A 27219-nucleotide genomic window follows, 5' to 3' on the forward strand; every position below is an offset into this window, starting at 1 on the left:
AAAATGGAGAAATTGTTCGGGGCAAAATGTCTGGAGCAATCTCCAGTGTCAGTGCTGCTTGGGAAGGAGACCCAGGACTCAAGTTCCCCTGTGCCTGTAGGGCTTGCTCCCGAGGTGGGTGCGGGAGACCGCCCACAGTTTCTCTTCCCACTCCCATTCAGGTTCCTCACTGTCCCCCTCAGCTTCAGGGATACATCGCGGGGATCACCAGAAACAGTCCAGGAAGTATCAGCATCGAACCTCCTAAGAAGGACTGAGAGAGGGCATTGGTGCCTCTGCCCATGGACCACCAGTTCCGGTGGAGGGATCAGTCCTCCTCTAACCAGAGGGTCCACTGATTCCATCCACTCCTCCTCAAACTGTGCTCTCTTCCCAAGCATTCGAGGAGGAGCTTGAAAGGCATGTGTGGTCGGCCGGGCCCTGCAGAGTCTCTAGCTTCCGGTTCCCCAAGTACCGCCTCCGCCACAAGAGCCTGCTGCACCAGTGCTCGCAGTGTTGGAAAGGCTCGACATGCTGCTCAAGATGTTTCCTACGCAGCCGGCACCAGTGCCTCAAGCTCCTCGGAGGCCTCTGAGCACACCGCTGCCATCGCCACTGGGCCCCATACTGGTGAGCAACTCCTCCGAAGAGGACCGGCCATCGGGCTCGATGGCAGGCCGGAGGCTCGCAGTGATCCTTCACAATCCAGCTCTCCCAGGGCCCTCAGGGTCAATTCCTTCGGTGCCAATCGATGCTAATGGTGTCTTCGGACCCCTTGAGAATTTGAGGCCCCCCACAGTGCCTCCCTCAATGCCATCGAGGCCTGGCCCCCGCATTTGGGTGAGCTTCCCTCTTCCTGCTTCTCCAGAGGGCCACAGCGAGGGTGAGCCCCCCATATGATCCCTGGGAGGGGGAGGCTTCCGTCTCTTCATTGGATGAGTCAGCAGATTTACCTTTTGAACCCTCTCCTCCAGAAAAATCCCCTTTGGAGGATCTCTTTTGTGGGGTTCGTCAAGGCCATGGCTGAGTCAGTCCCCTTCCAGCTGTTGGCGGAGCAGGACTCTAGACACAAAATGCTTGCGATCCTGCAGTTCATGGATGCGCAGAAAGAAGTAGTGGCAGTGCCCGTCCACGGCGTTTTCAAAGTCCTGGTAACCCGCTTGTGGGAGCATCCTATCTTGATGCTACCAGCCAACCAAAAGATGGACGCAGTGTACCTGGTACAACACACCACCGGGTCTGACCATCGCTAACTCCCACACCAGTCGGTGGTGGTAGTCAGCCCTTAAGAAAGCGAAAAGGGTACGCACCCATGCATTGGCACTGCCAGGGCATGAGCACAAAGCCCTAGATGCCTTAGGTCGACGGGTATTCCAGAGTGCCGTGCTCATTGCCCACATAGCATGTTATCAGCTTTACATGGGGCAGATTTCTCAAAACTTATGGAAACAAGCCCAGGAGTTCGCCAGGCGCCTTCCTCAGAAGTATCAGGAGGCGTTTCAGTGTGTGGTTCAGCAAGGCCTCGAACGTGACAAACACAAAGTCCGCGCGGCGCATAATTTGTTTGAAATAGCCATGAGGTCAGCTGCAGCAGGCATTGGGGCCCGGCGCACAGCTTGGCTACGGACATCTGACTTGCGCCCAGAAGTCCAGGACAGTCTACAGCAGACCTGCCATGTACTGGGGAGAACCTGTTTGGTGACCGGATCAAGGAGGCTGTGGCTCAGCTGAAGGACTATCAAGAGATCCTTATACAATTGTCGGCTAGTACTTCCGACACCCAGCCTGCTAGGAAGCCCGCTCAGTCATATCTGAAGTGCCTTTTTTTCTGGCCCCGCAGGTATTACCCGCTTGCCATGAGGTCTAGGCCTCAGCGGCTAGTGCGGAAACCCAGGCAAAGGCAGTCTCGGCCCTCTCAGTCACCCACGGCCCTGCTGCAAAACCCTGCCACTGTTTTTTTTTTGACTGGCGGCGAGGTAGCCAGAGCCAGCCACGGAAGCCTGTCCACTGTCTACCAGGGTTACCGGTTTCATGTCCAGCGACTTCCACCCGGCTCCCCACCAGCTCCAGGATAGGAAGCAGTAGCGAATGACCCTCCTTTCCTTCAAGCGGTCGAGCTAGTGCCTGCCGGCCAGCAGGGCACAGGGTTCTACTCCTGGTGTTTTCTTATTCCCAAGAAAACGGGAGGCATCCGGCCCATTTTGGATCAGAGAGCCCTAAACTGGTTCTTGGTGAAAGAGAAGTTCAAGATGGTCTCGCTGGGCACGCTAATCCCTCTTCTCAAGGGGGATTAGACTGGCTCTGCTCCCTCTATCTGCAAGATGCATATTCCCATATCCCCATGTTCCACGGGAATTGGCAGTACCTCAGTTTTTCATGTGGACCAGCAGCATTACCAATATTGTGTCCTGCTCTTCGGTCTGGGCTCTGCCCCCCGCCCCCCCCCCCCCCCCCCCAGGTTTTTACCAAATGTCTGGCAGTTGTCTGTGCCCATCTTCGCAGGCAGGGGGTTCATATATTCGCCTACCTTGATGACTGGCTCATCAAGGGCAGCTTGATCCAGGGGGCTCGGACTGCCATGTGCCTCACTCATGTTCGACACGCTGGAAACCTTGGGATTCTTGATCAACTACCCCAAGTCCCATCTTCAGCCAGCCAGACAATTGGACTTCATTGGGGAATACCTGTATACTGTCCAGAACAAGGCCTTCCTACTTTGCATCTCCACTCAGCTATTCATTTCGTTTGACAGAAATAGTTTGGGTGTTGCTGTTTCTAAACAGTCTATGTCCCATTGGTTAGCTGACTGCATCGCCTTCTGCTACACGCAGGCAGGGCTTCAGCTTCTTGGCCCTGTTCGGGCTCACTCTGTCTGGGCCATGCCAGTTTCAGTAGCGCACCTAAAGGTGGTTTCTAATCATGAGATCTGCAGAGCGGCAACCTGGAGTTCACGCCATACCTTTTTGCCTGTCATTACTGCCTAGACAAGGACTGGTGATAGGACTCCCGTTTCGGGCAATCCATCCTACAGAATCTTTTGACCATGAACCCAACTCTCCCGCAGTGGTTCCCCTCTTGGGTGACTGCCTGCGCCTCTAGTCTCCGCAGCTGCAGTTGTTGTGCATGTTTGCACCCGTTTTTTTGCTGCTCATAGTCTGAGAGGCCTGAAGCTTCCCCCCCCCCCCCCCCCCCCCCCAACTCATTCATGGTGAAGCCAGTGCTAGACTAGACTAGTGCTGCCACGAGTTGCATTTCTGGTTGACTCGAGCAGAATCTGTAAATAGCTTGTTGAGTATGCTAACGGGAAATAATTATTTGCATCGACTAGAAGAGGGCCTGTAAATATTGCCTGTTTTTCTCCTCCTCTGAGTGACGACTTTAGAAACTCTATCCGTGCAGGTAATATGAATAAGATGGACTGCAGTAGAGTTTGACTGTGTTGCTGCTGTTCAATATTTCTAAACGTTATACTCTGTGCAGAAGTATGAGAAACTATCGAAGATAATTTCCCCTCCCCCACCCCCACCTCCAGAGTTACAGTAGGTAGGTAATGACGTGTTCTTGCTGTGCCCCAAAACAAGATGCTACACACAAAAATGTCTGTGCCACCGAAGCCAAATTTAAAATAGTATAGTGGAAATGGGGAGGGGAAGGGCCAAACAAAACTGTGTCCAACAAAACAGCGAGAGGATCAAATGCTATCATTTTGTTACAAGTCTGCATTGGGTTGGGTTTGTTTTAATGTTCTAATAACTGAATAAAGGTATTTGTTTTTTTCTTTATCGCAGTTTTGCATGGTTTTTTATATATACAGTTTTCTTTCACAAAATGAAAAGCAGTCTGCCAAGTTAAGCTAACTCGCACTGTGGTTGATAGTGATTTTTGGACCTTTCCTCCAGGAACTTGTCTGTCAGTATTTGAGTGAAGCAATAGATTCACTTGTTTTTCCCCCTCCTCTTGATTTTTTTCCTTAACGTTTGAGAGCCTTGTATCTCTTCAGTCACCCAATGATGTTTAGTCTGTAATAATTATCTTCTCTTTTATGTGACATGCAAATTTTGGTTATTTTGTAACTTGATAAGAGAGAGGATTGATGGGCTGGCTGGCAAGGAAGATGCCTCTAAGAATAAACTTGTCAAGACCGCCTCTCTGCCAGCAAGGCGCACTATGATACTCTCCTACTCTTCTGGCCATGTGCATCAATTTCCTGACCCCGCTAGCCAAGTCTCTTATATCTTCAGGAACATCCAGCACAATGAATGTGCTTAATTATAGTTTCATTAAGAATTTTATTTTAGTGCAGTGTTTGTGGATGCCAAACGTGATGTTTATTATGTGTGTTATATAATGCAATTATTTTAGATTCTAAAACAGTCTTGATTGTTAAGGTGGTGTATGTTTTTGGAATTAAATTTAAATACGAGTTATAGTTGCATGGCACTGCCTCTGTTGTATGCAAATGTCTCTTGCATCTTTGCTATGGATATTCTGAAAACCTGATCAGCTTGGGAGTTTGTGAGAACAGGTTTGGAAACCATTGTTCTATAGCTCGGCACTATGGCTGAGTTTTGCACACAAGTGTTGCCCATTTTAAATTCTGCTTTTGTTTATAAATATGGTAGCTCTTGGGTACAGCTGCTGTACAGCCTGATCAAAACAACTCCTATAGTTCTGGCTTTACTTTTTTTTTTTTTTTTTCTTCCTAAATTTGTTGACAAACTGTGCATTTGTTCTGTTTTGCTGACGTCCATCTCATCCCTCAACAAATATGTATTTTATTTTTCTTTTTACAGTTGTCTAGGAACAAATGTCAACATACTCTTAAGGGTTTCCTTGTTATCACTACAAGAGCAGAGGAAGTGAAGGAGCAGCTTGCTGCAAGCACACGTTGTTCCATCTCCAGAATCTGGTGAGTGCCTCTGTTAATAGTAAGTATTGATAAGGTTAACTAAATAGGGCAGCATGAAGTGTCCTCCCTTACTGTGCTTTGCTTTATTCCCCCTAAGGCAGTAGTGCTGACTAGATGTTGGAGAAAATATTGTCTCCTTGATTCTGTTGCTTCCTTGTTTGATCACAGTCCTGATTATTTTTTATTTATATATAACTCCTTCTCTGGGTGCAGGCTACATACCGATGGGGCCATAAAGGTATTTGTTAGTCTCTGGGTCTGATTTGCTCTTTTAGATGGCCTTTTAGATGCTCTTTCCTTCCCAACGTTTGGGTTCGTGTTGGCAGATGTGACTTTTTTTTTTTTTTTTTTTTTAATGCTTTCCTTTCCCTGGGAAGGGTGTACTTGTTCTCACTGTGTGTGCTGTACATGTCAAAGATACACACTAGAGCCACTGATTTAGTGTCTTTACTAATGAGTAATCCGGTGAAACATGGCGCAAAATCTGTCCTGTGACGTCACTGAAATGATAATCATGATTAGTGGACCAGTTTACATTGTAATGTTTCAAATAGTATTCTCAACAAAATATAATGTTCAAAAGAGAAACCATCAGTAGAAAAATCAACAAAAAAAGATATAATTATCCCAGAAAAACATGTAAGTCCAAATCTGTATTTAGACCATTCAGAATGGTAGTTTTCAGTCTCTAAATCCAATGTTGTTCAGATCTCAACAGTTGTAATTCCCGATTACCTCCTCGCCAATGTTCTGGGATATGATCAATAGTGCAAAATGAAAGATCCTCAAATCGATGTCCAGACTGAATACAGTGTGTATCCTCTGCCTGGGGGCGTCGCATGATGTCCGTGGCTGTGACTTGTGTGCCCAGATGACCCTGAAGGGCCATCAGGCCAGGCTGGACAAAATGGAGAAGGTGTTTGGCTCGAGCAAATCCGAGCCCTCTACTTCGGCGTTGGCAACCTAGGGACCAAAGGGAACCGATTGCCCTCGATTTCCCCCCCCCCCCCACCCCTCCTCTGAAGCTTTTGGGCAGGGGGGTTCCAGGGATTGGCCGGTCTCGGTATCTTCGAAGTCCCGGACTTCTGGATCATCTTCATCGTCTTCTGTGCTGGGGAAAGACTGGGTTGAGCATCATGGGAGATTCCACAGACATCAGCACCGGTCCCCATCTGTGCACAGGACTAGGTATGTGAAGGCTGTGGCACTTGTTGCCCTGCCTCCTAAGCAGCCTCGACATGAGGAGGCCCCATCCTCCCCCAAGGTCGGTAGCCCGGGGCTGTCTGCACCAATTCTGATGCTGGACATCGACCCTCCTCAGGGTCCTGAGGAGGAGTTGAACCCAACCCTTCCCTCTCAGTCTCTCCTCTTGTTGGAGGCCTTCGAGGCAGAGTTGGCGTGTCTGGTTTGCTTGGAAGTGGATCACGCTTTATGCGAATGGGAGCCGGCGCCCCAACCACCGATACCAATGCCTGCACAGATATTGACTGCAGTGACTGGGCTTGGAACCATTGCTGGATCGCCTCGATGTCCTCCCAATGCAGTTTATGCCGGTGCCTTGCGATCTCTCTGTGATCCTTACGGCGCAAAAATGCAAGGCGTCTGAGTTGGTTCTTGTGGGGGTATTCCTAGGGAGACAAAGGACTGTCTGTGCCATCTGTACCTTTAGGTCCCTCAGCACCACGATTGGCGCTGCCAGGGCCCGGTCCTTCCAGGACTCGTGGTTCCCCCAAACCTCCTGGCGCCTGTACCTAAGGCTATGCCCAGGGCTCTACAACCCTCCTCTCTGCATGGTCTTGAACAGCCTGAGGGCCCCTACGACTCCTGGGGACAGGATATCTCTGGTTCATTGGTGGACTCCAATTACCTTTTATCGGATCCTTCCCCCTTCGGAGGAACGCCAGCAGTCTCCACCGGAGGACCTGACCTTTGCTGGGTTTGTCCGAGCGATGGGTGAGGCTATCCCCTTCCAACTTATGAAGGAAGAGGATGCCAGCCATAAAATATTTGAGATCCTTCAGTTTGCCGATGCCCCAAAGGAGGTCGTAGCGGTGCCGGTGCATGAAATCTTCCGGGACCTGTTCCTCCGGCTATGGGAACACTCCAACTCCTTCGCCCCGGTTAACCGGAAGGCCGATGGGATGTACTTAGTACAGCAGACTGTGAGCTTCAAAAAGCGCCAGCTTCCTCACCAGTCAGTGGTGGCTGAGTCTGTGCTCAAGAAGGCAAAGCAGTCTAAAACCCATGCTTCCGCCCCGCTGGGCATGGGATGCCATGGGAAGGAGAGTGTATTAGGGATCCATGTTGATAGCCCAGATTGCCTCCTACCTACATGACCCAATATACCTGCAACCTCTGGAAACAAGTCCAGGAGGTGGCAGATGGTCTGGCACAGCAGCCCCAGGAAGCCCTCCTGACTCTCGTCCAACAGGGCCTTGAATGTGGTAAGCAAGAGGTGCATGCTACCTATGACGTCTTTGAGATGGCGGGGCGTATAGTGGCGGCAGGTATTTCTGCCCCTTGTCTAGCCTGGCTGAGGGCCTCTGACCTTCACTCTGAGGTTTAGGACTGGCTGGCGGACTTGCCTTGCACTGGTGACAAGATCAAGGAAGCAGTCGACAGTTAAAGGACTACATTGAGACCCTCCAGCACCTCTGCCTCACTGACCTCTTCCAAACAGTCCCTTCATCCAGGACGGAGGAGATCTTTTTATAGGCCTACAAAGTTCTTCCTGCTGGCCCCCTGCTCCAGGCTGCAGCAGGTGAGCACCAGGGGCAGATCCTGCCAGCAACAGGGCCCACACGCACAGCCAGTCCCGCTATGGGGTTTTGACTGGTGACAAGGGGGTATATACCAGTTGCCTCTTCCAGTGCCCAGGGATTCCCCAGTTGGGGGCTGACTCTGCTTTTTTGCAAACCAGTGGCCAGCCATGACATCGGGTCGATGGGTCTTGTCCGTCATCCGGTGGGGTTATGGGCTGAATCTCATGGAAATTCCACCAGATTTTCCCCCGAGCCCGGAGTAGGGTCTCGTTTCACATCCAGAGCTGCTTCAAGAGGAACTCTTAGCCCTCCTGCAAGCCAGGGTGGTGGAACCAGTTCTTCGGGCAGCAGGGTCAAGTGTTTTACTCCCATTACTTTCTGATTCCAAAGAAAACTGGAGGCCTTTGTCCCATTTTGGATTTCAGGCCTTCAACAAATTCCTAAGAAAAGAAAAGTTTCTAAGATGGTATCCTTGGGGACCATAATTCCCCTGCTGAACCAGGGGGACTGGCTTTGTTTCCTCGACCTAAAGGATGTATACGCGCACATCGCAGTCCTCCCAAGCCACAGGAGGTATCTTCACTTTGTGGTGGGGCTCCAGCATTTTCAGTATCGTGTTCTCCCGTTTGGCTTCGCCTCTGCACCACGGGTGTTCACAAAATGTCTCGTCATGGTGGAGGCATACCTGCACCAGCTAGGCGTCCAGGTGTTTCCATACCTGGACAACTTGCTGGTGCAAAGTGACATGCAGGCTGGGACACTGCAGGCACTGTACAGTACCATTCAGGTCCTGGAGCACCTGGGGTTTTTATTCACCTACCCGAAGTCAAATATTCGCCCCCTCTTCGCGGCTGGCTTTCATTAGAGCTATCCTGGATGCGTCACAGGCCAAGGCCTTCCTGCCACGCGAAAGTGTGTGCGCGCACTGGTCTCCCTGGCTAGGGAGATTCAAATGAGCAGGCTGGTTTCAGCGCAGCGTATGATGCAACTCCTAGGGCACATGGCCGCAACTGTGCATGTCACTCCTTTTGCCCATCTCTATATGCGCTGAGCCCAGTGGACCCTGCGCTCCCAGTGGCAACAGGCCACCCAAGGCCTTCAGATCTGTATCCAGGTGTCCCCATCACTCACGACTTCCCTGATTTGGTGGATCTTTCCATTCAACCTAGAGCGGGGCATTACCTTTCAGGCACCCTCTCCTCAGGTGGTGCTGACCATGGGACGTGTCCCACTTGGAGTGGGGAATTTACGTTGATGGCCCCCATACCCATGGTTTCTGGACTGCACAGGAGTCTCCGTTTCAGATCAACTTCTTGGAATTGAGGGCGATCCAGTATGCCCTATGGGCCTTCCGGAATCGCTTGGTCAACAAGGTCATCCTTGTTCAAACAGACAACCAAGTGATCATGCAGTATATCAACAAGCAGGGGGTACCCTGTCCTTCCTTCTTTGTCAGGAGGCAGTGCAAATCTGGAGCTAGGTGCTGGCGCAGGGGATGTTTCTTCAGGACATGTACCTGGCAGGTGCAGAGAACACTAGCGGACCGGCTGAGCTGCACCTTCCAACCTCATGAGTGGTTCCTGAAACAGGAGGTAGTGGATTGGCTCTTCAGTTTCGGGGGGACTCCGGATGTGGATCTGTTTGCCGTGCCCAGTACTGCTCTCTGTCCAGGTCAGACGGCATGCCACCCACAGACGCCTTTGAAGTCCATTGGGGGATGGGTCTCCTGTATACCTAGCCACCACTTCCATTAGTGTTGAAGACTCTCCTGAAACTTCGCCAAGATCAGGGATCCATGATCCTTGTCACTTCGCACTGGCCACAGCAGGTATGGTTCCCGCTTCTACGGCAACTGTCCAGGGGGAACCTAATCAGTCTGGGGATGGCTCCGCACCTTCTCTCCCAGGATCAGGGCAGGCTGCGCCTCCCCAATGTCCATACCCTGTCTCTCACGGCTTGAATGTTGAAAGGTTGATCCTGCAAACCCTGGACTTTTCGGAGGATGTGACCAGGGTCCTGGTGACTTCCATGAGGCCGCCACCTCCTGGACTATTTTCTGCACCTCTTGGAGGCGGGTCTTAAGACCAGCTCCATGCGGGTGCACCTCAGCGCCATAGGTGCGTACTATTAAAAGGTGGCTGGTTTGCCCATCTCTGTGCAGCCTATTGTAGGGCAGTTCATGTGGGGGCTGTTTCAACTGTGGCCTCCACTGCGGTCTCATGGTACCTGAATGTAGTACTGGCCCAGCTGATGAAGCCACTGTTTGAGCCGCTGCGCTCATGCATTCTCAAGCATTTGACATGGAGTGTTGTCATCTTGATAGTGGTCACGCGCACAGGGTCAGTGAGTTGCATGCCTTAGTGACTTATTCGCCCTACACAAGATTCTGTCATGACAGGGTGGATCTTAACCAGTCCATTGGGCTGCCTACTTTCTTTCCCTGGCTTTATGCCAGCCCAGAGAGAGGGCGCTGCACACACTGGATTGTAAGAGGGCCCTGGCTTTCTACCTGGACCATAGGGTGGGCCACAGGCTATCCACCCAGCTGTTTATCTCGTTTGACTCCAACTGGCTGGGCAGAGCCGTCACTAAGCAGATTCTAAATACCTGGTTAGCAGACAGTATCTTTCTGCTATGAGCAGGTGGGACTGCATCTGGAGGGCCAAGCCATGGCACACTCCGTAAGGACTGTGGCGACGTCTGTGGCCTACCTGCGTGCAGTTCCGTTGGGAGAGATCTGCAGAGCTGTGATGTGGAGTTTCCTTCACACTTTTCGCTGTTCATTACTGTCTGGACAGGGATGGCCAGAGGGATAGCAGATTCGGACAATCTGTCCTGCAAAACCTTTTTCAACTGTGAACCCAACTCTTCCACCGTGGGCCCTTGGTTTTTATTCAGGCTGTCCCTGCGGTTACCAACACCACCTCTGTTGTTGTGCCCATTGGCACCTGGTTTGGAGTCTGTTGGTCCTGCCGGTTTGGGTCCAGCCAGTAGCTAGGGATTCACTCGTGTGAGGACTACCATGCTGCTTGTCCTAGGAGAAAGTGCAGTTGCTTACCTGTAACAGGTGTTCTCCTAGGACAGCAGGATGTTAGTCCTCACAAAACCCACCAGCCACCACACAGAGTTGGGTTTCGCTTATGTTTTATTTTTTTGTAATTCTTTGTTACGAGACTAAAGGTGAACATGTGGATAGTGGCATGGTAGGCATGCTCAGTGTGCCAGCTAAAGTTCCTAGAAACTCTGACAAACGTTTTCCATGCCGGGCTCCGTCTGATGATGTCACTCCTGTGTGAGGAATAAAATCCTGCTGTCCTAGGAGAACACCTGTTACAGGTAAGCAACTGTGCTTTACTTCTGCTATAGATGTTTAGATTTTTTTTTTTTTTTTTTTTTTTACTATTTAATCTAACCAATGGGGTTTTAAGGGTCAGAGCTAACGGGGGAAGGGAGGCTATAAATTGGATGGTTTGGAAGTTCTAGCCCTGAAGTGGGAATGAACTGGCAAAACTAGGTGTGTTGGTGTATGTCCCTTATAAAATTCCCCCACTTACGGGGTAGAAGCGACATTTGCGTGCACATGCGCAAGTCCATTTAAAATTGCGCGTACATGTATGCGTGTCCATGCAATTTTAAAACAGGCGTGCATATACCCTCCTATGTTATAAAAAGGATGAGTCTGGATGTGAGCTGGCAAACATGCACATCTGCGCCTGCGCACCTGTTTAAAAGTTACAGTTCCTGTGTGCACCAATTTTTTATTTTCTTTTTATTCTTGTTTTCTGGAGAAGCTAGCACAATTTGTACAAAGACCCTCTTGCGTTCCCCACAATCCCCTGCTACTATGGCTTCTTGGACCTGAGCTGCCCTCTTGTTGTTTTTGGAACCTGAAATCTATTGCAATAGATAAGATGGCTTGGAAACATAGGAAGAACATTTTGGGCACTGCTGCTTGTGGGGCATGAGGATGTGAAGTTGGCTCGCATGCTGACAAGAAAGACAGCAGCAATAACGTTTCTTCGTGAGAGGAGCATGAAACTCCTGTGTAACATAATAGTCTCCTCTGTTGAGGTTGTGCTCGACAGCCTCCTTGGAGTGAGGAGGTGAGGACAAGATTTCTTGCCTGTGCTCATTGGAGGCCTTTTTAACCTAGTGATTCATTTCTAACCATCTGTCATCTGTAAACGTAAACACATTCATTTATGAAAGCCTTTCCAGACACCAACTGAACCTTTAATTCACCATTAACTAACGCTTAGACTTTTCTTAACATGGTAATTAATAACCACCTCAACAGGGCAATTCATTAACGTTGCAAATGCTGTATTTTAGTTCACACCATTAATTGGCAAATTTGTTCTCTGTTTAATTCCTAACTCCTTTTCACTGCTCCAAGTTGTGTAATTCCCTTGTTTTATTGTAACTGCAACCTTTGTCAGCACTGGTTAATGTTTATTATTATTATTTATTATTATTTTATTATTACTTTGTTCCTTTCACCTCTTGTTAATTGTAAACCGGCATGATGCGATATTCATCGCGAATGCCGGTATAGAAAAACTTAAAATAAATAAATAAATATTGAATTTAAAAAATTCTGCTCATTCATAATTAGCACTGTTTTTTGTGAAGCGCTGTTGCAGCTCTTGGCTGGTGGCCGAAGATATCCAAGCACAGTAGTGCCTAACTGCTTATTTTTCTAGAAATCACAAGCCTCAGAGGAGGAGTATTGTGCATATATATGATACCTCTGCATGTTTGGTGGTTTTTAGTAGTGCTTTTTCATCAATTTAAGAACTCTTTACTGATGCAATGTTGGATGTTACTGACAGAGCTAAACTGTCTAAAGTTAATTTTCAAAACATTGCACACACAATATTAGCATATCATGTGTAAGTAGCCTGTACTCTGTGTTTTATAAAATTAAAAAATACATATGTATGTAGTATCACTTTCATGTTTACATACGTGTGTAAAAAATAAATAAATGGGAAGGTTTAGGGGCATTCCAGAGTGGGGCCAACACTTGTGCATGTAAGTTACAATTTTAAGACTTATTCATTTTCCAATTTACGTGCATATTTTTACCTGCTAATTATCTACCATAATTGATATTAAATATATTTCTTGTGTTGTACTCACTGGCTGGGAGGTCTGGGTGACGAGTGGGGGAGAAGAACCAGGGAGTTCTTGATGACCTGGAAAAGGCCTGAGTGAACTGGTGGACTAATTAGTAAAACTGGTAATTTCTTTCACGTGCACGTGTTTTAAAATTGGCCGACACATGAACGAGCAAGTCCTACTTTATTTTCACTCTTAATATATGCGCATATATTTTAAAAATACGTAGAAAATATATGCACATTCAGTACATTGATATACATGTTGGGTATATTCACACACAAACCTGTATAGGTGCGTATGTTGCAGGTTAGGTTATAAAAAGCACATATGTCATGCACACAGGTCATAAAATGCTATGGTAAAACTACATGCAGCCGTATATGCTCCTGCGTGTGAAAGTTAGATTACCCGTGTATTGGTTTTCTGCCTGAGAATTTTTTCCCCCTTGTCATTTATTGAAGAATTTTGTCTCTTATTAGATTAATGATCAATTTTCAAAACTGCTCAGATTGCTTAAAAATCCAGGGATTGGGGGGGGGGGGTGGAAACTATACCAGCAGACAGTTTTGCACCATCTTTTTCTATAGAAAATAATGCTTGTAGGTTTTGGAAATGCAATCTGCACATGTTGTTCATTCCTACTGTGGCTAAATCTGTGCCTTTTTAATCCCCCAACCTATGCTTTTAGCTGAATAATTGGTGGGCAGTTAACATCCAGTTTAACCTATGTAAATGCACAACACACCCCATGCACAGCAGTAATCTTAAATTTAAATAAATAAATAAACGTTTTGTGTTTTTTCTCTTCCATCAGGGGAATTCTTTTTCTTGTTACTTGAAACTGAGCATGAGGACAAGTAAAGCGATAAAATGAATATGCCACAAGAAGGTGAGCTTACCAGGAGAAGCATCTGTTGGGAGTGGGAGACCAGAGCATGGAAGTATGGAACTGAGAATATTGTATTTATTTATTTTAATGGGCATCGGCAAGTCATTGTGTGTACTCCTGTTTTAATAATTGATGGCTTTCAAAAGCCACATGATCTGATCATTTAAAACACATTTAAAGAGAAAAAAAAAAGTCTTATTTTGTTACTGGTTTCAAATGAATAATCCTACATTGTAAAATAAGCCTTTATGGAGCCGTGGCCCATTCTTGCATGCAGTGCAGGCTGCCTGAGTGGATAACTGGATTTGAAGGTGTGGTACTAGTATTGTCTATTTCCTCCCTTTTCCCTTCAAACTTGCTTTCCTTCCCTTTGTCACTCACCCTTTTCCCTTGCTTCATTACCCTTCACTCTGTCACTCACTGCTCATTCCCACTCACTCCTCGGTCATTCCCGCCCATTCATTCTTATTCCCTCTGTCACTCACTCTCTCCTTCCCATTCTTTCATGTCCCTCTCTCTCTCTCTCTCTCTCCCTCTCTCCCTCTCCCTTACTCAGCAGTGCCAGGCCCCTCAGTGCGATGACAACGGGGACCCCTCCTTGCTGGTGCGGGATGGGAACAGACGCACTGGGGCTCTCCCCCCCCCCCCCCCTTCCCTAATATAAGTGTTGCGATTGGCTCTTAAAATGTAAGAGCCAATCTCAACACTTTATACTGGGGAAGGGTGGGCAGGCAGGTGAGTGGTTGTGCCGCGTGGAATCCTGAATAAAGATGGGATTTGCTTGCTGTAAGACAAAGCAAGGTTGCATCTTTATTCAGGATGCCGCGCGGCTCAGGCCCTCACCTGCCCTCCACCCCCGCGTGGAGAGAGAAGTTTCGCTGCGTGCTTATCTCCTCCCCCCTTTCAGGTGCCGACGGCCTCAGCATAAGCTTTTTGCTGATTTACATCTGCACTCGGCAGCCTTCACATGCCGCACCTAATGTTAATTATTAAAAGTTTAGAGGGCCGGATAGAAGTCGGTGACGGGCCTGATTTGGTCCATGGGCTGTGGTTTGCCCACTCCTGCTTTATGGGACTTGCAGCACTGATTTCAATAGGTAAGGACTAGGGAGTTCAAAATACCACACACTGCAAGTTCAAAACTAGGACAGGCCCTAAAATCTCCCTCCTGGGACTTGGTAACTTGCACAGTTCTGGTTTACATTTCATGGCACAGAGCTGTCGTAGCCCTCGTCTCCAAGGTGAGAGTAAAGTCAGACGGTCATCCCTCCTAACCAAATCTGTTCCTGCCATGGTTTGTAGCCTCTCCTCCTTACAATAACCGCCCTGTTTCGACATGCAACCCTTGCTTTCAGCTGGCTGCAGGAACTAGCTGCAGACAAAGGTAGATTTCTGGTGAATGGGAGAAATCGCTGTTATCTCCTGGGACCTGGCTGAATACAAACTAGGTCTTTGCAGTCAACCAGGCTCAGTTTAAATGTTTCTGTAGTTGAAGAAAGATGAGGAGGAGTGAAAAATATCTATTTTAAAAAGGCACTCTTATGTTGCATTTACAAACCTGAGTGGTGCCAAGATAATGCGTGTATTTTTCTCTGTAGAAATATGTGACTTTAAGTCCATCCTGTTTACATCCTTTTGAAGGTGCTTGGCTGCATAGGGAGAGGAATGGTCAGCAGAAAAAGGGAGGTGATATTGTCCCTGGTGAGACCTCATTTGGAATACTGTATATAATTCTGGAGACCGCTCCTTCAAAAGTAAATAAACAGGATGGAGTTGGTCCAGAGGATGACTACTAACATGGTCACTGGTCTTCATTCTGAAGTATGTGGGGATAGACTTAAAGACCTAAACACATATATACCCTAGAGGAAAGGCGAGATAGGGGAGATATGGTAGAGACATTCAAATATCTCAAAGGTTTCCATGTGTAGGAAGTGAGCATTTTTCAATGGAAAGGAGGCTTCAGAATGAGAGGTCATGAGATAAGGCTGAAAAGGGGTAGACTCAGGAATATTTCTTTATAGAGAGGGTGATGGATGTGTGGAACAGCCTCGCAGTGGAGGTGATGGAGACAAAAACAGTGACTGAATTAAGAAAGCATGGGATTTATACAGGGGATCTCTGAGGGAGTGATGAGAATTATAATGCTAAATTAATAGGACAGAGCTCTGGTCTTTTTCTGCTGTCATGTTTCTATGTTTCTAACTCTGCATACTGTTGCTTTTATGAAATGGATGCTTGTCAGGTCATTGGTTATGCCCTGTGCCAACAGCTAGTATTTTTGTCTGACTAATGGAAATCTGTGGCAGTACCGCAAATAATGTGGATTAATGAGATGTTTGATTATAGTCCTTGTAATCAATTGTGCGCACAAAATTTTTTTTTTTAATTTTGTTTTTGTAGTTTTACATGAAAATGTTTTTGTTTGTTTTTCAGTCCTTGGGGGGGGGGGAGACCCTCTCTCTCCCCCCCCCCCCCCCCCCCCCATCCTCCTGTGAACTCCTTTCCTCTTTCTCTCTCCTAGCCCAAGGGACTTTGTTTACCTTCCTGCCCACTCGCTGGCTTCTAGGAGAGAGCAGCAGTGGGGGGTAGCGGCCTGGCAGGCCAGTGCATGCCTAGGACCCCCCCCCATGGTGGCCCTCTGTGGGAAGCCTGCATGTGATGAGGGAGACAGAGCCACCCTGGGGGCTTTTAAGTGTGCGTTGGGCTAACAGGACCTGCGCTCGCTCACAACATGCTGCTACTGCCATAGCTATCTCTCCTAGCCATCAACAGGGAGGAGAGCTTCGGGGGGGGGGGGGGGGGAGTGTCTGGGGAGGCTGGTGCTGGTTCACTTGCTCTCACTTATGTTGCCAGTTCCAAGGTCTTGTTCACAAAGAGGTGAGGGCAACCAGAAGTAACACACACGCTATAGCAGGGGTCGGGAACCTTTTTGGCTGATAGAGCCAGGAACGCCACATATATTTTAAAATGTAATTCCGTGAGAGCCATACTAACTACAAACCCCCCACCCTCCTGACCCCCCACAAGACCTGCCAAAAGTCCCTGGTGGTCCAGCGGGGGTCCAGGACTCGCAGACAAATCTTTAATAAAAAAGTAAAAATCTAACAAAACCCCCCACCCTCCTGACGCCCCCCCCAAGACCTGCCAAATTAATTTACTACAAACCCCCCTCCCCATCCCCAAGACCTGCCAAACGTCCCTGGGTGGTCCAGCGGGGGTCCGGGAGCGATCTCCTGGACTTGGGCTGTTGGCTGCCAGCAGTCAAAATGGCGCAGACGGCCCTTTGCTCTATGTCACTGGAGTCAACTAATGGCAGCTGTAACCCCTGTGACATAGTAAGGGCAAAGGGCCGTCAACGCCATTTTGATTACTGGCAGCTGACAGCCCAAGTCCAGGCGATCGCTCCTGGACCACCAGGGACTTTTAGCAGGTCTTGGGGGGGGGGGGGTGTGGTTCAGGAGGGTTGGGGGTTGTAGTAAATTAATTTTGGAGGTCTTGGGGGGCATCAGGAGGGTGGGGGGCTTTGTTAGATTTTTACTTTTTTATTAAAGATTTGTCTGCGAGCCAGATGCAGCCATCAAAAGAGCCACATCTGGCTCGCGAGCCATAGGTTCCCGACCCCTGCGCTATAGTATCATCAGAAATGGCTATCATGAGGGGTGCAGTCTATCAAAGAACTGACCACTCTGCAAACGAATGCAACGGCAGCTCTCAGCTGTGGTTTCTTTTGCACACTTTTACTATGTGAACTATGAGCCAAAATAGCACATGCTTATTCCTTATCCATGCCTAGCTGTTTTCACATGAGAATAAATGTTTATCCCCTATTTTCAACAATGGATGGACAGAAATTGAAAAATACAAAGGAAGCAAAAAATCTACTCCTGTGTCCCTTCTCTCCCCCTCAATTCAAAACAATACAGACACAGCAGTCGAGGGTAACCATTGCCAGTAATCCATGGTAAACAGCTATGAATAAAGTAGATTTATCTTTGCACCAATCTGACCAGTAGAGATATGAAGGATAGATAATTAAATTGCTCCTGGCTCTGGGGGAGAGTAATCGAAAATATAATCTCCCCAAATTTCAAGGAAGATTTCCTTGTGCTTGGGAGCCTGCGCTGATTCCAAGTTTTCCATCAGCATCAAATTATGCAATGTACACCTCTAGGATCAGAAAGACAGTTGTTCCCTCCAGGACATTAAAATCCTCTTTTGTCCCACCCCCCACACGCACCAAACAGACTTTCCTAGGGGCTTTTCCTTGAATGCCCTAGGAACCAGGATCATCAGAGAACTCCCTCTAGTGTAAGAGGACAAACAGATCAATCACATGCTCCACGTACCTGCCGATTCTTACCCCAAAATCCATGTATTTTAGAAGAAGACCAGAAATAATGACCTAAGGTATCTTTACCATTGTCTCACTTCTGGCAGATATCTGTGCAGACATCTGTGTTAACTATATTAGCTTTGAGTGCCTGAACTTGGAATATAAAGACGTGTGTCAGAGATGTATGCTCTTTCTCTCGCTCTCTCGCGCGCTCTCACATTACTAACCAAATCTGGAACAAACTTTCAGATAACTGTACCTTTAGTGAGATTTAATGACGTGTCGTTTGCCCAATAAGTCTGTGTATCAAGGACATGGTGTCAACTACTTAAATGATTGATTATATCCTTGCAATAGTAACTTTGTTCATATTAATCAATCAAACCGCTATTGAGTGGGGGATGCTAGATTCCATCTCAGGAGTATTAAGTAGAAGGTGTATTGAATAACCAATCAAGTTATGCATAATTTAATTGTATACCCAACACGTATACTTTTTTTAATGAAAATTTGTTTTATTTTTTACACACGCACACTCCCAAATGGGTAGAATGAGAAATTTTAATGGTCTAAGACAAAAAGGATACTTCCCTGATTGTACCCGGATCAGTCCAGACTCCTGGGTCTTGCCTCCCCAAAAGCAAATGGAGACAGAGAAGTTTTGACTGACTCTGCCCCATACCCTGAGGTGCCAGCTACAGTCCGTCAGATGGTGGAGGTGCAAATCCCTAGTCTGGAGTTGGTCAAAAAAAAAAAATAAATTGAAAGAGGGACACTAGTTTTAGTGACAGATAGGGTAGTTACATTTTATTTTTTTTTTAAGGCAAAGGAAAAAACCTAAGAAAAGAATTGAAGAGTTGTTGGAGCCTCCCAGGGGGTTGGCAGGTCCCACGGGGGCCATCCACCTCGTATTCGAGGTGGAGGGTGCTAGGGGTTGAGGACCCCGGTGATACCGGGGAGCCTGGCTCACTCACCCCCCCGAGGACGGGACCCGAGCCTTCAGGTTTGCAGTAAAAAAAATAGGTTTGTGCGGAGCCTTGCTGCCGGGCTTGACTCCGTTTTCGCCGGCCCTGCCTTACCGCCGCTGTCACTGACTTGGCAACGCAGGCTGTGCTGCTTCAGTCGACTGGTCCCGGAGTTCTTCAGTCATGCCGCGCGTGCGTGTTTCCCAGGATAGGCTCTGCTCGGCTTATCTCCCCAGGGGGGAGGGTGGCTCAAGAGGCACCGGGGATGTCAGTGTAGACTCGCACAGAGTGCCTGCCGGTCTCGGGTGGTCGTGGCTTGTCCCGCTGGATACATTCACGCTGAGCATGGGAATGGATGCCATTTTGTCTGCTTTTCGTGCGGCGGCGGTGCACACCGCAGAGGGAGAAGGAAGTTCTCCTCCTCCTTTATCCCTGCAATGGGCAGCCTCTGGGGGGGGGCGTACTGCTGGAAGGGCCCACCCTGCTGGTGGAGGAGAGCCCCAAGGGGGCTTCAGACTCCTCCTCCTCATTTTCCTCAGATTTTTTTTTTTTTTTTTTACTACTGCAAAAGGCATTCAAGACCATAAGGTCCGCAAAGAGGCAGTCGGCAAGTAGTACAGTTCTGCAGGTGGCCAAATCAGGTGAAAAGGGATCTAAGAGGGCTGGACCTTTTGGAGGGGGCAGATGGCCAGAAGGCTAAGCGCCCCCTTCAGACCGCCTCGTCTCACTCAGTGGCTGACCCCTCCTTCGAGGAGCAGGATCTCAGGAGTAAGTCCCCTCAGGCGATCCCGAAGGCGACAAAGATCCTTTTTCCAGTCAGAGCCCCCTTCGGGTAGCGGGGGATGACCCTAAGGTGGTCAGTCTGTTCAGGAGGGACCAGTTGGGACCCCTTATCCCCGCAGTTCTGGAAGAATTAGGCATAGACTGCCCTTCGGAAGACTCAAGGATGGGGGTCCATTGATCCGGTTATGGTGGGTTTTCGAGGTCCAGCCAGGTCTTCTCCCTTTCATCTTTTGGTCATGGACTTGTTGTTTCGGGAGTGGGACACTCCAGATTTGGGCCTGAAAGTCAGCAAAGCCATGGATAAACTTTATCCCTTGCCAGAAGAAGCCCTGGACCTCCTCTGAGTTCCTAAGGTGGATGCGTCAGTGTCCGTTGTTACTAAGAAGACCACCATTCCGGTGACAGGGGCGTCGGCCCTCAAGAATCTCCAGGATTATAAGCTGGAAGTCCAGCTCAAGAAGATTTTCGAGGTTTCTGCTCTTGGAGTTTGAGCTGCTGTATGCAGCAGTTTCTCCTTAAGAGCAGGTCTTCACTGGGTACAGCAATTGCAGACTAACTCGTCTCTGTCGGAGGAGGAGGTTGTTCAAGCAGGGCGGCTTGAGGCTGCTGTAGCCTACAGTGCGGATTCCCTTTATGATCTTCTACGAACCTCCGCCTGGTCTATGTTCAGCTGTGTCGGCCCGCAGGCTACTTTGGTTGCGGAACTGGTCTGCTGATGTCTCCTCCAAAGCCCAATTGGGTTCCCTGCCTTGTAAGGGCAAGCACCTCTTTGGAAAAGATTTAGAGGATATGATTCATTCCTTGGGGGAGAATAAGGTCCATTGTCTGCTAGAGGATAAGCCCAAGCCAAGAAGCTTTCCATCCTCTGTCTCGTTTCCAGAGAAATTGGAGATTTCGGTCCTCCCGATCATCTGGCTCCTCCCCTAGGCAGAAAGCCGGCAGACAACAGCACTGGTCTCAGTCCTTTCGAGGGCATCGATTTTGGTAGATCTGAGACCTCCTGAACTGCAGGAAGCCTTAAGCCTTCCCAATGAGGTGGGGCCTGTCCATTCCTCTGTTCTGGTGGTAGGAGGCAGATTGTCTCTGTTTTACGAGGAATGGACCAAGCTGACGTCGGACCAGTGGGTCCTCAGCATGATAGGACACGGCTACGCTTTAAATTTTGCTCGGCGCCCTCACGACTGCTTTCTCGTTTCCCCATGCTCGTACAAGGAGAAGCATCAGGTGGTATGGGACACCTTACAGCACCTACTCGATCTCAGAGCCATAGTTCCAGTTCCGCATGTGGAGCGGCGAAAGGGCCACTATTCCATCTATTTCGTGGTACCCAAGAAAGAAGGTGCATTCCAGCCCATTCTTGATTTGAAGAGGGTCAACAGAAGTCTTCGAGTGCCCTGCTTCCACATTGAGACTCTGCGGTTGGTCATAGCGTCCATGCAAAAGGGAGAGTTTCTAGCGTCTCTGGATCTCACGGAGGTGTATTTGCACATCGGAATCCAAGCCGTTCACCAGAGATTCCTCTGGTTCTCCATTCTTGGTCGCCATTTTCAGTTCTGCGCTCTTCCTTTCAGGCTAGCCACGGCACCAAGGACCTTTACCAAAGTCATGATTGTGGTGGCAGCAGAGCTTCGGAAGGAAGGCCTGTTGGTCCATCCCTATCTGGACGATTGGCTGATTCGGGCGAAGTCGCTTGGCAGTGAATTGGATTCTTCACCTGTTGAGGTCACTGGGTTGGGTAGTCAATTTGGCCAAGAGCTCTGTTTGACACATGTCGAGGCAGGGTTTTTCTCACCGAGGAGCGGCTCATCAAGCTGCAAGCTCAAGTTCGGGACTTGCTAGTGCTCAGTCTTCCCAGGGTTTGGGACTATTTGCGGGTCCTTGGTTCGATGGCCTCTACCTTGGAACTGGTTCCATGGGCCTTTGCTCATATGAGACCTCTTCAGTCAGCCTTACTTTCCCGGTGGAACCTGGTATCCGAGCAGTTTCATCTGCCACTACCTCTTACAGACTCTGTGCGTTCCAGTCTCGATTGGTGGCTCCTCTTGGACAATTTGCGCCAGGGGGTGAGCTTGGAGGTTCCTGCTTAGATGATAGTCACCACAAATGCCAGTCTCTCCAGATGGGGAGCAGTTTGCCAGAAAAAGTCGGTGCAAGGCCAATAGTCACTGGAGGAATCCTGGTGGTCTATCAATCACCTGGAAACCAGGGCAGTGCAGTTTTCGCTACAAGCTCTTCTCCCGCTTCTGCAGGGGAAGGCCGTCGGGGTGCTGTTGGACAATGCGATGGCAGTGGCTTATATCAATCGCCAAGGAGGAACCAAGAGTCGGCCGGTGGCAATTGAAGCCCAACAGTTGATAAGTTGGGCGGAACAGCACCTAGCCAGCATTGCAGCCTCTCACATCGCAGGAGTGGACAACGTTCAAGCCGATTTCCTCAATCTTCACAGTCTCAATCCCGGGGAGTGGGAACTCTCCGAGGAAGCTTTCCATCTCATTTGCAGCAAGTGGTCCAGACCGAGGGTCTGGAATGCCAAGCTCCCTCGTTTCTTCAGTCGACACCAGGAGCCAGGGGTGAAAGGAGTGGAAGTTCTGGTTCTTGCTTGGCCAAGACACGACCTACTGTATGTGTTCCCACCGTGGCCTCTGATTGGCAAGGTGCTGAGACGCATCGAAGCTCATCCATCAGACATGATCCTAGTAGCTCCGTAATGGCTGGTTTGCAGATCTCATCAACCTGACAGTGGAAAGGCCCCTGAGGTTTTAGGATCTTCTGAATCTTCTGTGCCAGGAGCCCGTTTGTTTGGAAGAGGTGAATCGCTTTTGTCTCGCAGCATAGCTTTTGAGAGGCAAAGACTGAAGAACAAGGGTTATTTGGACATGATAGCTCCGTGTTGCGTTCCAGGAAGGTCTCCACCTCCTTAGTCTATGTCAGGGTATGAGGGGTCTTTGAGTCTTGGTGTGCCGGCCTGGCTAAAGGCTTATCGTGTAGCTCTTTTCAGGTACAGGTAGCGGCCCTCAGTTGTTTCCATGGTAAAATACGGGGTATGTCATTGTCCACGCATATGGATGTGGCACGATTTCTATGAGGGGCGAAGCACTTGCGTCCTCCAGTCAGGAATCCTTGTCCTTCGTGGAGCTTAAACTTGATTCTCAGGGCTCCGTGCGGCACCATTTGAGCCTTTAAAACGAGCGATGCTAAAGGATCTTACCTTAAAGGTGATTTTTCTTGTGCCTATTTCCTCAGCTTGCCAGGTATCAGAGCTCCAGGCCTTGTCCTGCAGGGAGCTCTTTTTAAGAATTACAGATACGGGGGTCTCTTTGCGGACCGTTCCTTCCTTTCTCCCAAAGGTGGTATCCTCCTTTCACTTGAATCAGTCGATGGAACTCCCGTCCTTTCCAGACTTGGATGGGAGTTAAGTATCTGAGGAAACGCCGTGTTCTGTTACATTATTTGAAGGTTACCAATAACTTCCATGTGTCGGACCATCTTTTTGTGCTATGGAGTGGTCCCAAACGGGGATGCAAGGTCTGTAGGGCTACAATCGCTTGCTGGTTGAAGGAGGCTATTATTAGTTCAGCGTACCTGCTTCATGGTCTGCCGCTTCCGGTTGGTCTTCGAGCGCATTCTACCCATTCTCAGGCAGCCTCTTGGGCAGTGTCAGCAAGTTTCGCCACAAGAGATTTGTAGGGCAGCCACTTGGAAGTCTTTACACACCTTGCTAGACATTATTGATTGGACGTTCAGGCTCCAGGTTCTGGGGGGGTTTGGTGAAGGTGTAATTCGAGCGGGATCTCAGGGTCTCACCCCGCGTAGGTGATCTCTGGTACATCCCAGGAGTCTGCAATGATCAGGGAATGTACAGAGAAATGAAAATTTGGTTCTTACCTGCTAATTTTCGTTCCTTTAGTACCATGGGTTAGTCCAGAGTCTTGCCCTTTTTTCAGCTGTAGGTAACGGAGAGTCCGCTCGTTCAGTGTTTCTTTATCTTCTCTGCAGACAAGTCTTTCAAAGTTCGCAAGGGTTCTGTTTCTATTTGGGGTTAGTGAACAGTAAGTGTGTGTTGCAGGATTTTTCCTCTCCGGATCATGGCCGGGATGAAGTTCACGTTGTTGTGGTTAATTGGTTTTAAGGTGTTCTGCTTTGATACAGTGTAATACTGATGGACTGTAGGTGGCACCTCAGGGTATAGGGCATAGTCAGTCTCCATCTGCTGGTGGGGAGGCAAACCCAGGAGTCTGGACTGATCTGTGGTGGTACAGGAATGAAAATTAGCAGGTAAGAACCAATTTTCCTTTAGCATACATATGCTAAATATATATGGTGGAGATGCCTTGTATATTTCCAGACATGAAAGTTTAGGCATCTAGGGGTATCTATTCATATGTTATATCCTGGTAACACCATCCCAACATGAAGTGTTTCAGCAGCTGTCTTGCCTACATTTGGACCATTTAACTGAAATAAAGAAAAATATTGTTAATTCACTGAAAAATGAGCAGCAGCATACAAGAACAGATATCAATGGTGGATCTTCCTACAATAAATTGGACTGCAGTCATAAATTGATCAAAAAACAGTTTGCGGACCTTCCGTTTTAAAAGCTTAGATTTTTGAGTACCAGTCAAGAGCACAAGAAGGCTGGATTTTGGTACAGATTGGATACAAAACTGTATAAAAAACACATGCTAAAAACAGCCAAGCTGAAAAAATTGGAGAATACAGTAAATCATACAACTCAATTCATATTGGTCAATGAATTTTAAAAAATTCTCTATTGAAATCACAGGATGTTTCACAGGGTGTTGAAGTATTCAAATTATAGCGCAATCGTTCACTCTGCAACAATTTCAGGTCATAGTCACTTCCGTACATGCTTGTAAATGGTTTGTCCAATGCTGCAAGCTGCAGGCTCTCAGTTGGATGTTGATGAAATGAGCAGTGGTATGGGTTCAGCAGAAGCAGCTTTTAAATGCTCCAAAATACAGGTTTGCAGGACTCTGCTACTCCTTCCCCACATATATTAATGGAGCAGTGCCCCTGCATGTTACTATAGATGGAGAAGACTTGCACTAATTGCACCCTGATGGACACTTTTATTTATTTTTCTTTGAAACTACAATGTGTGTGACATAAGAGTAATTTAAGGTCCCACCAGCCTCCTTTCAGTAAAATAGAGGGTGTTGGAGGAGGTGGCAGAGAGTGATAGAGAGTGTGTGTTTCTTTGTTTATATAAAAGAGGGATACTGCAGGCTCATGGCTTCTCACTTCTGTGAGCCAGATGATCCACTTGTTTTCACAATCCAAACTTGGCTTTTTTTTGTCCTTATAAATCCTCAACAGATCCCATTTTTGTTCTTACGAACTGCACTGTCCATCAAAATCTTTGATTTGTACAAAAACAATTTCCTTTACTCTGAACATCTCTCTCCTTCCCTGGTGCTTCTTACTAACACATTATGCAGTCAATATGTTTCTTCAGTTGACACATTAAAGTTGGCTAGGTTGTTCTCTGAAAGTGTAGAACCTATTCATATTCAATTCCCAAAGGTGAAATAGATTGATTGAGTTATTTTTAAGGTAACTTAATGTACACTGAGAGAACATTGTGTTCTGTTGCTGCAGCCTTGCTCCTATAGAAGGTTCCTGAGTAAGCACATTCTGTTGCATGGCACCCAGAAAAAAAGGCTGCATGTTGTGGGAAAGTATTTTAAAGGCAAGAAGTTAAGAAAAAACTCAAGACTTGGTTGTTCCACCAAGCCTTCCCGGACCCCTCAGACACACATTAGACGATGAACCGGCTCATGAGCAACGGAACTTCGATCCCCCTCTAAATACTACACAAGCATCAGTACTTTCATAATAGCTCAACTAGCACGGACTTTTAGGTCTTAGTTTCTTAACTTACTACCCTTTTAAGCCGCCTTTCCAGCTATTCTAAGCCTCCAAGTTTTGCAGTCCTTGTTAAATGTAACTTTGTTTCTCCTGATTATAATAAGTTGTTTATGTTTACTGTTTATGTCCCTGTTCGATGTAAACCGACCTGATAAGGTATTTAACTTTGAAGGTCGGTATAGAAAAATGCTAAATAAATAAATAAATAAAACCTGGCAAGTTCCAAAACGCCCCTAAGAAAATTACTGCTTTCTTCATTCTCTGCTTTTTCTACCTAGATGCAAATAGAGTACAGCAGTTTTTTGTGTTTGTTTAATACATATTTTGGATGGAAGGGTAAAATTCCAGTTGCATGAAGAGCGAACAAGCTGATGGGTACTGAACTCCCAACAGCCTGAGTGCTAAGCCTAGCAGGCTGGGCTCTGACACTGAAAGGAGCCTTTTAAACCTTTCAGCTCAAAACATCAGCTGGGCTGCATTGGAGCTGTCCTAAAAGAGTATGGCAGATATTAGCAGAATGCTGTTCCCTGTAGCTACATTACAGTACCAGTTGCCCCATTTTAACATGCTTGTCTGCTCACTGTAATACCTTTTTTTTTTTTTTTTTTTTTATCCAGATGGGATTTAGAATCGCAAAACCTTAAGGAAGGGGTCCTGTGTGGTCTCAAAAGGTCACACCTAACAACATTTTGTGATAATTGTTGGCCCAATCAGGGGAGGTGGTAATTTTTATTCTCCTAGGACAAGCAGGATGGTGGTCCTCACAGATGGATGACATCATTGGATGGAGCTGGACACGGAAAACCTTTGTCAAAGTTTCCAGAAGTTTTGACTGGTACACTGAGCTTGCCCAGCATGCTAATATCCATGCATCCATGTGAGATCTCCCTTCAGTCTTTTTTTTTTTTTTTTTTTACCACGGTGCTAGCTGCCTTGCGGTTTTGGAGCTCTAGTTTATGCTCGCTCTCTTGCTTTAAAGCGTTTTTCTCCTGTTCCACGTCAGGTTCCCCTTTTATCCGGATGGTGTCCCCTCAGTGTGGCAGGTTATTCTTACTATTTCCACTTTTTCCTGGTTGATTCCCAGCGGGTTGCTTCTCTGTGACCACCAGCCATAGACTGCTCACCGGCTCATTTTCATGGCAGCGTCCAGTTTTTGTCTATGCCCCCAGTGCCCACGAACTCTGTCCATCACGGACCTGCATGTGGATTGTATCCTTTGCCTGGGACATTGCATGACATCCAAGGGTGTCAGCTGTGTGATCAGATGACCCCCAAGGGCAGTTGTGCTTGTCTCAACCAAATGGAGAAACTCTTTGGCACCAAGAAGTCCACTCCATCTACACCGGCTTCAGAGTCTCCAACGCCCAGGGGTAGAGGGGAACCACTGGCTATGCTGTCCCTCTTCACATCCCTTGGCAACTTCTTCCAAGGAGCGGGGAGCCAGTGATAAACCTTCGCTGCTGTCTGTGCTCTCTCAGAAATTGGGATCCTCTGCATCTTCTGTGCTGGGGAAAGACCGAGCACCGTGGGGAAACCCCGTAAGCATCGCCACCGGTCACCATCTGTGCACGGCCCCGGTG

At 47.9% G+C, this 27219-nt stretch overlaps 1 protein-coding gene across 1 annotated transcript in view; it reads left to right on the forward strand.

Annotated features, from left to right (window-relative positions):
• The window catches only part of TPST2 (tyrosylprotein sulfotransferase 2), a 201340-nt gene that overhangs the window by 107277 nt on the left and 66844 nt on the right, over positions 1-27219 (forward strand). Inside the window, exons 2-3 of the mRNA XM_029571546.1 lie at positions 4773-4888; positions 13589-13663. The gene's annotated coding sequence lies outside the window, so the exon portion shown is untranslated. The remainder of the gene's footprint in view (positions 1-4772; positions 4889-13588; positions 13664-27219) is intronic.

This window comes from Rhinatrema bivittatum, chromosome 11 (genome assembly GCF_901001135.1).
Source record: "Rhinatrema bivittatum chromosome 11, aRhiBiv1.1, whole genome shotgun sequence".
NCBI lineage: Eukaryota > Metazoa > Chordata > Amphibia > Gymnophiona > Rhinatrematidae > Rhinatrema > Rhinatrema bivittatum.